The following is a 16,945-nucleotide window of genomic DNA, read 5'->3' as shown; positions in this document are numbered from 1 at the left end:
TTACAATTTAACTCTCATTCATTTGATGGGGCTTGCCCCACAGGGAGTTCTTGGTAGAATTTGCCCTTACTTAGGAAAGCGCAGCAACGGCCTTAGTGATTCTGGGGCCCTGGGCAAAAAGTCTACATGTGGCCCCAGAATCACTGCGACCACCACCAAGGCCCATGCCACTCCCCCCCCCCACCAGGGCCACCTCCCTGTCCAGGAGCAAGGAAGGGGCAGCCCTCATTGGATGCAATTGTGGGCTGGAGCTCCTGCCACTGCCAGAAGTGGGCCGCCCAAGGCCTGAACTGGGTAGGTGTGAGCAGCAACAGCAACAGGAACCTGCTCATATTTTTCTTCTCCCTCTCTACTGGGATTGGAGCCATGGGCAGTTGAACTCCCCAATGCAGGGCCTGGGACAGCAGCCTCAGTTGCTCCTTGGCTAAGACCACCCCTGGGAAAGGGGAGTTTATTAAGAACATGTGCGTTTGTTTCCGTGAAAGATAAAAATTAAACTCCGGCGCACTTCTGCATTTCGTTTTGATGTGTATGTTATCAACGTCTCATATATCAACATGTCACTATCAACGTGTCATATAATATTGCCAGTTGACAGGTGTATATGACTCTTGTCATATCAGATCCATTTTTTAAAACCGATGGTCCTTGAAGGTCAGGACCTCACTTTCCTTTTGAAATTAGCTGTAGGTTGAACACACAAACAGAGGAGGAGCCGCCACAGTAATCAAATGAGATCTGTTCATAGACTTTTTAAAAACCATTACAGGATTTTGCCATCACCACGCTCTAGTTCTCGCTCAGAATGATTAGAGATGCTGCTACCGATTAATCCTCAATAACTGCCAGAGTACATTATTTGTACCCTTTTGGGTTTTTTTATATAGTTAAGGATAAATATGTAAAGAAAGAATTAATATGAATGTATTACATTAACCATTCATTTGGTTCTTTAGGAAGACATATCTAACCAGCTTTTTAAAGGGTTATATCTTTAAGGGCTATATTTTTTTAACCCGTGAAGTATTCCCTCCTGGGTGTATTAATATAAGGCAAAAGGTATATATTTTAAAAAATTAATAGCAGTAACCGTAATGGTCTTTAAGGGTTAATGATGAATGAAGTAATACTTAATTTACACAACAAGCCAGTCTAGTCTTGCATAAATTCGAATAAATTCCACTATCATTCACCACCAGTATAAATAGTCTGAGTTGTATGTTGTAATGTGATAATGTGAAAGCCCAAAGGAAACCATTCCCAGGCTACATCAGAAAACCTACTAAATCAACAACTGGGGCCTACAATAACAGTGTGAATTAAAGCAACAGACCTTTAGAAAGTGTTACTTAAAATAGATCAGCATTAAGTGTGCAGCAGACAAGAATAAATATGACCATTCATGTTTCACTGCCATGTGAATTGACTCAGGACTCTGGATGAACCCAGGAAAGCCCGTGTGTAAACTCAACAAATTTTCACATGCACTTGGGATACAGGAGCCCTCTGTGCAAAATGAGATTCAGCCATGGAGAGGAGTCCTGACCTTGGGGACCTGATTCTAGAAGGAGAATCAGGAGAAGCTTAACTTGACTTTTCAGTTTCAGTCTTTACAATTGTTGCTTAGTCTTTCAATTTTGGGGTGGAAGCAAAGTGTTTTACCCTTCTAGCTACCTGCTTTGGTAGACCATTAGTATTTCACATTTACAGATCAAGAGCTGAACATAAGAGAGAATAAAGAGAATAAATTGACCTCTGTCTTCCTTGAGAAAAATTCATAGTTAGCTCTACTTTGGCAACATATCCAGGCAAGGAAGATCTGTCAACCACCAATTCAGCTCGCAGTCTGCTTGCTGGTTGCAGTCAGTACAAATCAAACATTCAATAGACTGTCTACCTGTGTTCAAACAGTTTGCATGCTTGGACATTTGGCAGATTATTCACCTGTGGCCAAATAGTTTACATGTTCAAACATGCAGCAGACTTTTCACCTCTGTCTGAACAGTCTGCATGTTCGAATATTCAACATTCACCTGTGTTTGAACAGCTTGCATTTTCAAATGCTCAACAGACCGTTCACCTGTGTTCAAATCATCAGCATGTGTTCAATCATGCAAAGAAGATGATTGCACATTCACAAGCCCATAATATTTTCCCACAAGTTTTCTCTTGTCCACCCTCCCCTATCTTCTGATACTACTACCTACCAGTCTGCGTCTGCTACATTCTTTAAGTCCCAACAACGTTGCCATTTCACAGTGGAAAGTGTCTCACTGTGTCTCTTGTTTCTGCCTGATTTTATGCTAATTTCTCTCTTTTCTTCCCCCCAAGACAGCTTACAAAAATATACACGCTAGATATGAAGTCATCGAGAAACCAAGGCAACAGTAGCAATCATGAAAACAATGCCACAATCCATAAACAGCAAAGATAAGATGGAAATATCAAACACCCCATCAGCAAATGAATGTAAATTCATCAGCAACAAATTCAACATCCATTCAACAGAAAGCTCTCTGGAGCACCATTGTTTTACAGCACCTCCTGAAAGCCAATAAAGCAGGTGCCCTGATAACTTCCTCCAGTAAACAATTCCAGAGAATGGATCATGACCAAAAATGTCTGCCATTGTCCAAGGGAAGTCAAACAGTCCTATTTTCAAAGGGCTGGTTCTGGCTACTAGGACATCCTAGCCATATATCCATTCCTTCCTACCCCATGGTCTTTACCCTTCTCTTCCTAGACTGCTGAATCCAGTGACCTGCCATTATCTCTCCTGAGCAGAATCATTTGTTATCATTATAATTGAGTGTGTGTGTATATATACAGTGAGGGGAAAAAGTATTTGATCCCCTGCTAAATTTGCCCGTTTGCCCTCTGACGAAGAAATGACCAGTCCATAATTTTAATGGTAGGTTTATTGTAGCTGTGAGAAACAGAATAACAACAGGAAAAACCCCAGAAACCCAGAAGACAAAAGTCAGAGATTGATGTACATTATAATGAGTGAAATAAGTATTTGATCCCCTATCAACCAGCCGGATTGGGGTTAGGGTTAGGGTTAGGGTTCTGCTGTCGACAGAAGCAATCAATCCATCAGATTCCAAACTAGCCACCATGACCAAGACCAAAGAGCTGTCCAAGGATGTCAGGGACAAGATTGTAGACCTGCACAAGGCTGGACTGGGCTACAAGACTATTGCCAAGCAGCTTGGTGAGAAGGTGACTACCCTAACCCTAACTGTCAACCTCCCTCGGTCTGGGGCTCCATGCAAGATCTCATCTCGTGGAGTTGCAATGATCATGAGAGCGGTGAAGCAGCCCAGAACTACACGGGGAGACTTGTCAATGATCTCAGGGCAGCTGGGACCATAGTCACCATGAAAACAGTTGGTAACACACTACGCCGTGAAGGACTGAGATCTTGCAGAGCCCTCAAGGTCCCCTTGCTCAAGACAGCACATGTACAGGCCCATCTGCAGTTTGCCAATGCACATCTGAATGACCCAGAGGAGAACTGGGTGAAAGTGTCGTGGTCAGATGAGACCAAAATTGAGCTCTTTGGCATCAACTCAACTCGCCCTGTTTGGAGGAGGAGGAATGCTGCCTACGACCCCAAGAACACCATCCCCACCATCAAACATGGAGGGGGACATATTATGCTTTGGGGGTGTTTTTCTGCTAAGGGGACAGGACACCTTCACTGCATCGAAGGGACGATGGACGGGACCATGTATCGTCAAATCTTGGGTGAGCACCTCCTTCCCTCAGCCAGGGCATTGAAAATGGGTCAAGGATGGGTATTCCAGCATGACAATGACCCAAAACACACGGCCAAGGAAACAAAGGAGTGGCTCAAGTAGAAGCACATTAAGGTCCTGAAGTGGCCTAGCCAGTCTCCAGACTTTAATCCCATCAAAAATCTGTGGAGGGAGCTGAAGGTTCGAGTAGCTACACATCAGCCTTGAAATCTTACTGACTTGCAGAGGATCTGCAAAGAGGAGTGGGACAAAATACCTCCTGAGATGTGTGCAAACCTGGTGGCCACCTACAAGAAACGTCTGACCTCTGTAATTGCCAACAAGGGTTTTGCCACCAAGTACTAAGTCATCTTTTGCAAAGGGATCAAATACTTATTTCACTTATTTCACTTTTGTCTTCTGGGTTTCTGGGGGTTTTCCTGTTGTTATTCTGTCTCTCACAGCTACAATAAACCTACCATTAAAATTATGGACTGGTCATTTCTTCGTCAGAGGGCAAATGGGCAAATTCAGCAGGGGATCAAATACTTTTCCCCCTCACTGTATACACACACACACACACAATTATATATAAATCAATTTTAAAGTATTCATTTCCAATTAACCATGTCAGCAAAATCAAATCAACTCTCCTATTTTCTGTCATTTTCTGTTATATCTTTTTTGTATTAAATGTAGTAACCTTATCTTGCCTCCCCTTTCCAAGTTCTTTGCTAGCTGTTCGGGTGTCTGTCTGTCTGTCTGTCTGTCTGCCTGCCTGCCTGCCTGCATGTATGTACGTACGTATCTTCCCATACTACATCTTTCCATAAAGTTGACTTCTGTGACAGATAGTTCCATAGGGGGCAAGCCCCTGCCAAAATTTAATGTATCCTCCAAAGGCACTTTTCACATACTTTGAGTGATTTTCCCTACGGCCGTCAATCGATATGTATAAAGAACAGTACCCCAGAGGCTCATTTCTATCTGTTGGTGCCAGAACTGTGGTGAAGACTGGACCTGGAAGGTAGCAGATAAGCTCCCCCTCTAAGCCCCATCATTCAGTTTTCCCGATGGTCTCCTCTCCTATCTTAGCTGTATTTTTTACAACACTCCCAACCCCATTATTTGTCTGGATGGCTGTTCTCCCCTTTCCCTTTTTTTGAGGAGAAGAGCTTTTCTTTTTTCTTCTTGGGGTGAGGAGATACTCCAGGCAAACAGAACACTTCTACTGGGTCTACAGCAACAATGACCTACACAACCTGTGAGAAAGGCCTGATTTAACATGGAGAAATCCTGATTTTAGTTGAAAGTGTGTAATTGTAATAAGGCAGAAATAGTTTATGCTTATCATGCTTGCATGCTTCATTTATGAGACTAGCAGCACTGCAATACGGGGGCGGAGGAGGTCTGAGCCCCCCCCCCCCCACAGATGGTCTGAGTACAAAGGGCACCGCCTGACAACATGCTGGTAGTGCAGAGTCACAGTTGTCTATTACTCTATTTAGAACCTGGACCCGGCTACTGCTGCCACAAAGGTGGAAGAGGAGGACCGTTGGTCTGTGTAGGCGATGGTTGGAGCTGGAGGCTGAAGACATCGACATGCTCTATGGGACCGCGGCGTTTGAGGGGGAGGTGCCAGCGCCAGTGGGCCGACTCCCAAGGGCTGCCGGCAGGACCACACAAACACTTTGACGCCCTCCAGGAAACCTCCGGTGTTCTGGTGTAGCGTTCTGTCTTGTATTTCTGCTCTCAGATGTGGCCACTAGTACATTCAGCAGGCGAAGCTCCACATGAGGCCGTTATGTCACTGGCTCCATTTGCTCCCATCCCCAAAGTTAACGCCTGCATCTACAATGAGTGGATGCCTTTCAGACACCATGTTGGCCTCAATGATGCCCTGGTGGAGTTGCCTTGCCTTGCCAGTAGTGAATGGCCTGGGAGCTCGCGCCAGTGCCATAGGTGTTGGCACCGGCTGGACTCCCCCTTCATCTAACACTGCCCCCCAATAAAGCTTTTTGGACTTGGACCATTGTGTCTCTTCTCATCTATTGGGGGTGCCAGGGGTGGCCACTGGGGTGACATATTTGGAAAAGTGGAGCTGGGGAGCCGGGGAGCCATCATGTCAGAGGGCAAGGGGAGGCCAGCACTCTTAGAATCAGACCCTGATTACACGCCGCTGTAGAAAGCTTGAATTGGGGCACCCCGGGGAGTTGGCACCCATGAGACCTTGGGGAGAGGATCATTTAGATATGCTGATTACTGACTGTAACTACCAGGGCGGTTTCTGCCCCTGTAGTGGACAATACGCCTTGGGAATAGCGGTATTGGGGGAAGTACTGCAGCAGTGATCAATTGGGTGTAACATCTGGCCAGATGGCCACTTCTTATTGAGGGGCCCAGTACTATCTGCTCTAGGAGGACTCACATTCTGGAGTTGGTCCCAGGGCCTGCATGGTCAAGGAAATAGCCATCGGATCAGATGAGCCATTCCTAAAACCAATCCCGGTGGCTGATTTCTCTGAAATGGTTGTGGTTGTGCCCACAAGCTTGTCAGCAGAAATAAGTCCACATACTACTAGACTTGTTCTACCAATCGCATGATGTGAAAGTTCCTAGCTCTGAAACATTGAGCCCCCCCCCTTTTAGGGGATTCATATAACTGGTATAAAAAAAGATGAACTGTTATGGGGGGGATCCCACCTGGAGGCACGCAAACACTTCATGGTCCCTTTAAGGGGGTGGGGGGGCGGGGAGATAATGGGTGCACATCGGCTTCGCCCTGCCCCTTCCCGTCCCTGGGCTCCTTTCAGCAGCTCTGTCCACCCCCATGTCTGCAGCCCCATGATTGGTGACTGCCACCCTGTCCAACAAGGTCCCGCTGACATCCCCTTGTGCCCCAGCTAGATGCTGCGGTGCTAATTCTCCATGCTGGTGCTTCTGCTCCGCCATTACGGGTGATTTAAACCAAATCTCTTTTGACAGCTGGCCTCAGTGTAACTAATCCCCTTAGGGAATGGCTAGGCTACATCAGAGTTATGCCGCGCCTGTCTGCGGCGCTCATCCCCCCCCCTTTCAGGACTGGGCTGTAAATCTAACTCTGGGTTGGGTCTTTTTGAAATTTAAGGCTAAACTTTCAGATGCATATGAAAGATTTGGCTCTTACATGTGTGAATTTTGCTTTTGGTGTGATTGAAAATAGGGAGCTGAAGACCAAGAACTTCAACTGTGGGCCAGAAGTCTCCGCAAAGTTCTTCTCGGCCATTAGCTCACTGGGTGGCTTTAACCACACCATGACCTCTCAGCCCCCTTGTCTGCAGTATAGAAATTGCTATAAGATTTACTAAAACATTGGGTGCAGAGTTAGGGTTGCCAACCTCCAGGTAGTAGCTGGAGAACTCCTGCTATTACAACTGATCTCCAGCCAATACAGATTAGTTCACCTGGAGAAAATGGCCAATTTGGCAATTGGACTCTATGGTATTGAAGTCCCTCTCCTCCCCAAACCCTGCCCTTCTCAGGCTCCACCCAAAAAACTTCCCGCCAGTGGCGAAGAGGGATCTGGCAACTCTATGCAGAGTGCATTCAACACTCTTTATTTGTTTGTTTAGTGCATGTCTATTTTGCCACTTCTCAAGGAGTTCTGGTCAGAGTATGTGGCTCTCCCCTCCTTCAAATCCAGGGATTTGAATCTGAGTCACCCTGGTCCTAGTCCAACATTTTTGCTACTTTGTGTTTTTTTCTGTACCCTCCCCAATTTTTTTATCTGGTGCCAACCACTGACAAGAAGAAACAGGGTGGGAAAAGATATCTGCAGGTCAGACTCACCAGCTACTTTTGAGTGACCCAGACAAAAGAATCCTTCTACAGAAATAGCCCTGCATTTCCTCATGGCCAAATGGTCGATCTCTAAATGAGACAAGACTATACTGATGGCAGAAGTAAAAGGAATACGAGACAATTACCAAAATAGCTAGAACTCTCATGATATATATGTCACGCTTATCTGTCCTAGTATTCCTTCATATAGCCAAGTCAAAAGGAAAAAAATAATTGTCCATAGGACTTGAGATATCCTGCGAATTCTAATTTGATCTACGGAAATCCTAAAAGCCGCTAAATTTAAAACTCTTGCAAAAAAAAAAATCATTTGCATCAACCAAATCTTTTTTTATTTTATTTTGCTTTGCTTTTTTTGTGTAGGGGAGATGTGCCTATAAAGAGTGGTACTGCCTTTGTTTTCTTAAACTCAGATTCCTTCTTAATGTATTCACAATGAATAGATGCTCGATGTAGAAATACGGACATGTACGTTGAACTAAATTTAATGAAGCTTGATAGCCAAGGATTCCAGACTCCTTGCAGAAGCTAGGAATTCAGATATTTTTTGAACAGGGCATTTGTGCAGCTGTGTGATTTTTACTCTCTGAACTACACATGTCACTGTCTATTGCTATCAAAGTACTATGCGCAATCAAAGCACAAAAGCGGGGGCATGCTTTTACTTTTTTGTTTGTTTGTTTTGTTTTACTCAGTTTTGTTCCCATGAAACTCATGGATAGACTCTGTTTGATGATCCTCCTCAGATTATCATCTGTGATCTGACCATTGCTGTATACAAGAAAGTGATATTTAATGGATTTAATTTTGCTTGCTTTTTAAACCGCAAAAGACAGAGCTTACTCTTTAAGCAGCAAAAGCTGCTGTACGGTAGAACAACGTGTGTAGTTCTGTGATCATTTTTGGCAAGATGGGGGGCGGGTTACAGATTACAACTGCTATTACAACTGATCTCCAGACAATAGAGATCAGTTCACCTGGAGAAAATGGCCGCTTTGGCAGTTGAACTCTATGGCATTGAAGTCCCTCCCCTCCCCAAACCCTGCTCACCTCAGGCTCCACCCCAAAAACCTCCCGCCGGTGGCAAAGAGGGACCTGGCAACCCTACCCACTGATACTGACAGCCCTGCAAATAAGTCCTTCCTATGGTCCATAATTCAATCCAAAATTGACATATTCATGACATGAGTTTCACAAGAAAATTATGATCTGTGTAAAAATATATTTCTTGATCTAAATTTTATTTTTATTGGCTCTTTTCAACTTTGCACCCTATATATAAGGGTAATACAGGAGAAACTATTTATAGGGCTTCTCTGAACCATTAACATTTTATAGCTATATTAAAATGTTCGTATTCACTTTAGGAAATTCTGGTATTTCCACATTCTACAGAAAACTTTCTGTGCTTCTACATTCCTGTTTTTTAAGTCCAAAATTTACTAGGCATCCTTTATTTTCTATTTTGAGGGTGTTTTATTGCTCTTTTGTTTCACGTGGTTTGTACGAGGAAGACTTGATAGTTTTCTTGTACCTGCAAATTTTCATTCACACATTTTCAGTCACAGGAAACTGTTTTGCATTGACAAAGACTGAGCAGTATGTGGCATAACATCCTTGGATACAGCAGCACCTGCTAAAACCTTTTTTTTTTCCTTTACAAAAAGGACCAGTAACTGAATGTAAAAGAACTGGTTAGAATAAAGGGAAAAAACTCAAATATCTTTTTCTAGCAATTTAATTTACTTCTTTTATGACACATCTTTAATTAGAACTAACAGAACGATAAATATTTAAAATGGTGAGAGGATGTTCAATTATTACTTTCCCTAGTGTTTTTTTTTCCGGTCAACTGTCAAAATAAAATGTTCTTAAAGGGGGATATAAATGAATGAGAAATGGATGGCACCCAGTGTTGTTCTGTGTCAAAATAGAAGAAAAGGAAGAAGAGATGGTTTTAATTTGCCTACTTTCTCTACCTTTCAAGGAGGATCAAACTGGCTTACAATCTCCTTCCCTTTCTCTCCCCACAACAGACACCTTGTGAGGTAGGTGGGGCTGAGAGAGTTCAAAGAGAACTATGACTAGCCTAAGGTCACCCAGCTGGCTTCATGTGTAAGAGTGGGGAAACCAACCCGATTCACCATATTAGAGTCAGCCGCTCATGTGGAGGAGTGGGGAATCAAACCCAATTCTCCAGATTAGAGTCTGCCGCTCTTAACCGCTACACCACGCTGACTCTCTAGAAGAGATTGGATGGAAGAGTAATTGCATTGGAGCAATATTATGAGCCATAATTTTACCAAGTTACAGCACATTTGCCAGAATAAATGCAGCAGCTCGATATGGTATGACAAGTGCAGTGCTTGGCCCTTGCTCAAGTCAACTAGCATGTGGAGAGGGAGATACATGGGATCAGGAATGCAAGAGTGGCAACACTAAACACAATGCTTCGCCTCAACAAGACTTGGACCCTCATTGCATTAACCCCACAGCGCAGTCACAATACATAAGTATTAATAATTAGTTCATTTCTACCACCCTGCCCCCAAGGGGCACAGGGCAGCATACGTCATTGTCTCTTCTTCTGGTATACCCTCACAATAGGGTTGCCAACCTCCAGGTAGTAGCTGGAGATCTCCTGCTATTACAACTGATCTCCAGCTGATAGATATCAGTTCACCTGGAGAAACTGGCCGCTTTAGCAATTGGACTTTATGGCATCCCTCCCCTCCCCAAACCCCACCCTCCTCGGGCTCTACCCCAAAAACCTCCCGCCGGTGATGAAGAGGGACCTGGCGACCCTACCTCACAACAATCCTGTGAGGTAGGTTAGGCAAGCTTCACGGCATGGTAAAGATTTGAACAAAGCAGCATTTAAAGAGGTAGGGACTTGGAGCTTGGAGACTGCTGGTGCATAGATTCCCAATAGGAAAGTGTGGGTCCAGCAAGCAACGAACCTCGGGTAAAATTCCCATGCATAAACGACCACTGTTTCCCAACTTGTTATGCTGTTATGATAGTGAAGCAGGTGAGAACCATATATGCTACCTTGAGCCCCATGGAGGAAAGGTGGGACAAAAATGGGTAGACCATCCAAAGTGCTACAAGTCCCAATGATCAAATCTGCACTCACCATGAAACTTTCTGGGTGACCTCAGGCCTGCCATTCACTCTCAGCCAAATCTACATCACAGGATTGATGCAAGGATAAAATGCAGAAAAGGAGACCCATGCACATCACACTGAAGTCCTTGGACAAAGGGAGAAATAAAAATGTACTAAATATAAACAATCCACCCCAAATATATATTTATCATTTCTGTGAAAGCCAAATTAGATGTGACAGTAGGATTTGCACCTATCCATTTATAAATAATTGGGGGGCAGGTTCTAATTTTTAACCGAAAATGAAATGCATTGATGAGGGAAGGAAAGATAAACCCTACCCTCACCCTTCTTACCTTGCTTCACTCTGGTTTTCAAAGCATGTTTAGGGTTAACTGTTGTTAATAAACTTTGCTTCAAATCACAGTTATAGATCTTACCACCATAGTCAGTGGGGTGTCCCACTTTCAGATAATCAACTAACAGTGTACACTTGATTGTTCTTTGTATATGTGTTGAGTAATTCTCATGTTACAGTCAGTGCATCTTCAGCTGAACATGTGATACAAACCTCATATTTATCCAGGTACTGCTTCCCAGTTCTGTTCATAAACTGAAACCGTGTGGCTCTTTCTTACAAACAGATGTACACATTGGTTCTTGTAGGTTATCCGGGCTGTGTAACCGTGGTCTTGGAATTTTCTTTCCTGACGTTTCGCCAGCAACTGTGGCAGGCATCTTCAGAGTAGTAACACTGAAGGACAGTGTCTCTCAGTGTCAAGGGTGTAGGAAGAGTAATATATAGTCAGAAAGGGGTTGGGTTTGAGCTGAGTATTGTCCTGCAAAAGTATTGTCCTGTAAGTATCAAGATGTACACATGTACAGACAGGATGCATGCATTCTCACTGTGACATGTGAACAGGGATTCTATTTTCTAGATAATGATGAGGTGTCTGACATTCCCTCAGGATGATGTCACTGTCCAGATATTGGCAGGAAAAGTATTTGCATGGCTTCAGTCCTTTGATGCATCTAACACGGTGGCTTAATTTTTCAAATCACTCTTTTCCACACCACTCTGAATCACTGGTGTAGAGATAAAGCAAGAGATTTACTTTGAATATCCCCAAATTTAGCCATTAGTGCTCTCCTTAAGTCAACAGTTCAGTTCCCATTGCAAAAAGTGCTTTTGGTAAATAGATTTAGCAGAAGATTCGACTCAACAGAATAATATGGTTTATCCATGCTAACAGTACAGCCTCATTGTTTGGTTTGAATGCCACATTTTCCATTACCAAGTTCTGTTCCCATTGACGCTGGGAAAGAAAATCACATTAAAGCATTATAACCAAAAGAAATGCTAAAGGAAAATAAAAAGGATTTGTGTGAAAGACAAAACCTCTAGTAAAGCTCTTACCTCTACAAAAGGTGCATTAATTGGGAGAAAAAAGATAAAACTTTGCTTTAAAACTTCACTATTAGTTTTTTCCCTAACTTATAAGCATTTTACACTGGCTTTGTTTAAATGGTTGTAGCTACAAATGAGAAGAGGGTGGGACTCACATATCGTGAAGATTTCTCTCTTGCTTTAAATTGGTATTCATGTAGTCTTACAAAACACACATCCCTATCTCAGTTTTTCACCTGACTGCATAACAATAACCAAATGAAAAGGAAAACAAATGTACTGCCACAGCATCAGCCACAGATGCTCTAACCAAAGGGTGCCGTCACTGGCAACAGGAGAGACAGAGGCAGATAGAAACAGAGAGAATCGTGCCACAACAGTATCCACAATAGTAACTTCCCAAAAAAGCAGTAGAAAATTATTCTTATAATGCCCTAACTAGCATCCTTAGTCATCTCACACATACAACCAAGAATAAGAAAATGCCCTCAATGGTTTTATTTCATGGTTTAAACTGCACCAGCCAGGGACAATATTACAAAACTAGCTGCCTTCTAGAGTAGTAGTATCAGCTGTGTTGCATTGTTGCTCTTCCTAAATCAGTGTTCCCATCAAGAGTGGCTTCCCCCTGTTGCTGACCAGGAGGGTTGAGAGAAGGGGCTCAGATTTCATTTGAGTAGAGGCTGCATATTGGGCCATGACAAGGAGCCCCACAGCAGCAAGTCTGTGCTGGCCCTCAGCTCTCACCCAGATTAAGCCACAAATACTGGGAGTATTTGCCAGTTGGCAAAGGAGCTGCCATCCAATCATTGTGGTCGATTTTGAAGATGGCCACTTCAGTTGTCCCACCGGGGCTTCCAAGTTCCACTATCAATCTAGTCCATTCCAGCACTCACAGCAAGCATACGAGGCAGATCAAGGGAAACACAGCTACTTTGCAAATTAAAAGCTGAAAGTCCAAAATGTGGGACAAATTTTATTCATTTATTTTCAGGGTGGTCAACCTGCCCTTTCTCCAAGGAGCCAGGACTTACTTCTTCAGTAGCTGTTTGTGGAGAGTGTATAAAATATGCAATACCAAATCAGGAAATGATTGTTACTTCCCATTGTTTAATCCAGAATAAAAGGGTACAATCTTTGGTTTACATGGTTTCTGGATCCCACTGCCACCAATGGCAGAGAAGTACATTAGCTAGCACCATGTTTAAGGCAAAGCTAGGCCCCTGTGCAAGCACCGGGTCATTACTGACTCATGAGGTGATGTCACATCACAACGTTTAATAACAACAAAAGCAATAATAATATATATGTTCTACCCACAGAACAAGATAAGCATTTGAACAATGAGAAAATGTACAGCTTGAGGGGGAAAGTGCCTTATTCAAATATCAGAATGTTTTACTGGGGGAATTTTCCATGAGTAAGCCTTAAGAGAATCTGTTAACAGGTCTTGCAGAACTGTGCACATAGACCCAAACCCAAGGAGTTTTCAATCATGTTCCTTGAATATTTACATAGTTGCTGTTTTCAACATCAAAAGCAGCAAATTTAAAAGTAGAAAGAATAGCCAGTCTGGAAATGCATCAAATATTCCTTCTGAAAATTAAGATCAGAAAATCAGCAGGAGATGGGAAAGCCTGTTTCTCCAAGGTACGTAGATATGTTTTCTCACACTTAGGATTCAGCACCAGTCCCTTTTGAAATGTTTATTTTCCCCAAGATTGATATTTGTACCTTTGGTGTCTGCTTTCTACTTGTCACTCATCATAATATTATTGAATAAATGTGCCAGTATTTCCATTATATTTTAGTAAAAATTCACGTAAGTGCATTTGGGTACAAAAAGTCCTTTTGTTCCCTAATGAAATACATCCTTGATACAACCATTGTGATGTGAATGCGTCTTTTGTTTTACAAATATTATTATTAGAAGGTACTGAAAGCTAAAACAGAGAATGGATAAAAAGGACTGTGATTTCTTTTCTGACAGGAATAACAGATATTTTACCCATATTGATCCATGAAAAAGTTTGGCTGGCTTTGGGAAATGAAGAACCAACACTGTTTACTTGTCCACATTGATCTTAACATGGCGTTTATCTAAGAATTTGTTTAGCAATGTGGGAAAAAGATAAACTCAACCAACTTGAAGGGTATTACAACCATAAGTGGGGTTGCTAATAGTATTTTTGAAAACCACCTTATGTTACTGATGCATTATGCTGATTCAGTATTTTCACACTTGATGCTTAAACTAGCTTTGGCTAAAATGGGTCTATAAAGAGATTGAAAATTTTGCATTGGTGAGAATGTACATTAAACTTCCCTTCTGTTTTCTAACCTACAGCACATCATTTTAGCCTCACATATGAAAATGACCTCAGTTACAATGCCTAGTAAGACTGCTTGACTCAGTTCAAACATCAATTCAAACAAAGCCATAGTTCAATAAAAGTTATCTATAGTCAGTATGATCACCCAGCACAGGAAAACAAAATGCTTCATTCAGCCTTTTGCTGAATGCCTATGGAGATGGAAAATGTGAACAAACAGTGAAAAAATGTTGACAGCAGTCTATCAATCTTCTACTCCAGAGCAATCTCAGTCAGTTAAGCAATCTCAGTCATTTGGGATAGGTAGGTTAAGGATTACAGAAATTGTAGTAAAATTATAGTACAAGGTGTACAAAAACATTCCAGTCCAGTTTTATCTAAGATGGATCTCAAGTAACACATTTACTTTGAAGTTTCACTACTAATACACTTGAACTGATTTTTGTTTAAAATATCTATGCTTTACAAATTTTAGTGGATAGCAGTGAAAAAGTTATCTACGCAGAAATATGCTCTCTTATCTGCAAAGCGCAAAATTTGGGGGGGAAAGTTAATTTATAATTTTGGCTATATCTATTAGTTATAGAGGTTGATAAGGGCAGGGCAATCCATCACTACTGATATTGCTAAGCCTATCAGCAGGATATAATAAAGTAGACCATGATATTTTGGTGGATCAACTGCAATCATTGTTTAGGATAGAGGGGCAGCCCTTTGTTTCATTTAACTTGTTTCTTGCTAGCAGCAAGTAAAGAGCCAGAATCAACTAGTTGTGATCTGTTATATGGGGTGCACCAAAGATCTATTTTAACTCCAGTGCTCTTTAATCTGGTCAAGATAATCTGGAGCTATGGAGTGGGTTGTCACCAATATGTGGATAATACCCAGCTTTATATACCACTATCTAAGTGGTATACATCTGGGACTCTCTGGGACTGTTAGTCTTCAGTTTACTCCTTACTGGGGGACAGCTGGATGGTATGTGCCCTTGTGGGGAGGCTGCAATTCCCCTGGTCCTGGGCAGAGGGAGATGTGATAGCAGGATACAGACTGGCCATTCCAGGAGAAGCAGGCCAGGCCACTGGTTGGCCACTCTTCCTTCATCTGCCTCCCAAACCACAGAGACCTGGTTGAACCAAGGCTGGGCCCCTTGGCCTTAAGATCCTGCTGCTGAATGCCAGGTCAGTAAATAGGAAAAAACTATGGCCACTCAGTATGTAATCCTGGTTGGACAGGCTGATCTGGCATGTATTATGCAAACCTGGTTGGATGAGGCTGGGGTGTTAATCTGACCCAACTGTGCCCTCCAGGTTTCTCTGTATAGCAACAGGCTAGGCCAGAGGGATGGGAAGGTGGGGTCATGGTGGTCTATCAAGATTCCATCCATCTATTGAAGTGCCTCCCCCAACAGTTTGCCAGTTTGAGTGTGTGTTCCTGAAGGTGGGTGACCAGGACAAGGTAGGGTTTCTGCTGCCCAGCTTTACTGAGCTAGCTGAGCTGGTTTTGGGCATGCTGATGGAAACCCTGAGACTAGTGGTCCTGGCTGACTTTAACATCCATCCCAAGGCCAAGCTGTCAGGAGTAGCTTAGGACTTCATGGCCTCTATGATGACCATGGGCCTGTCCCAACTAATTATTGGCTGTACACATTTAGCTGAATACACACTTGATCTGGTCTATTATACTGATAGAGCAGCTGATCTGGAGGCGGATGGAGTTAAAACTTACTCCCTTGTCACAGACAGATCATTACCTGATAGAGTTTAGATTTACTGCTTCCTCCTTCCCCTGCAGGGGTCGTGGACCCATTAAGATGGTGCACCCCAGTTGCCTGATAGTTCCTGATGGTTTCCTGTTAGCACTTGGGGATTTTCCCATCTCAGCTGCTGACAATTCTGTCGAGGCCATGACTGCTCTTTGGAACAGGGAAATGGCCAGGCTATTGACACAATCACCCCTAAGCACCTTCTTTCACCCGACAAAGCCAAGCAGTCTCTCCGGTTTACTGAGTAACTGATGGTGATGAAATGGAAGGGACGATGGCAAGAGAGCCACTGTTGGAAAAGTCAAAGTGAGACTGATGGAACATGTCATAGAGCCCATATTAGAGCTTATTCCATGGTGGTGATGGTGGAGAAAAGGCAATATTGCATCCACACATAATCATCCAGCTGATCTGTTACTAGTTTTCTGGGTGCTTTTACATCATAGCCCCAGGGAACTGGATTCTGACCACACAATAGTCCCACTGTAAACAATTCGCTATTTACTTTACAGACAAAAATCACTTAGATCTGCTCTGGGTTAGATGCTGGCATGGATGCATGTTTAGACAATGTACCTTTGGCACCAGCTTGTTTGCTTTATATGGACATCTTTCAGCTTGTGGAGTCCGAGGATGTGGACAAGATCCTTAGAGAGGTGAAACCTACCACCAGTGTTCTTGATCCTTGCCCTTCCTGGCTGTTAAAAGCTCCCAGAGGGGTCTGGCTGAGTGGGTAAGGGGCATGGTAAAT

This window comes from Euleptes europaea, chromosome 3 (genome assembly GCF_029931775.1).
Source record: "Euleptes europaea isolate rEulEur1 chromosome 3, rEulEur1.hap1, whole genome shotgun sequence".
Taxonomy (NCBI): domain Eukaryota; kingdom Metazoa; phylum Chordata; class Lepidosauria; order Squamata; family Sphaerodactylidae; genus Euleptes; species Euleptes europaea.
The sequence above is the reverse complement of the archived record's forward strand: the minus strand, read 5'-3'. Positions refer to the sequence as shown.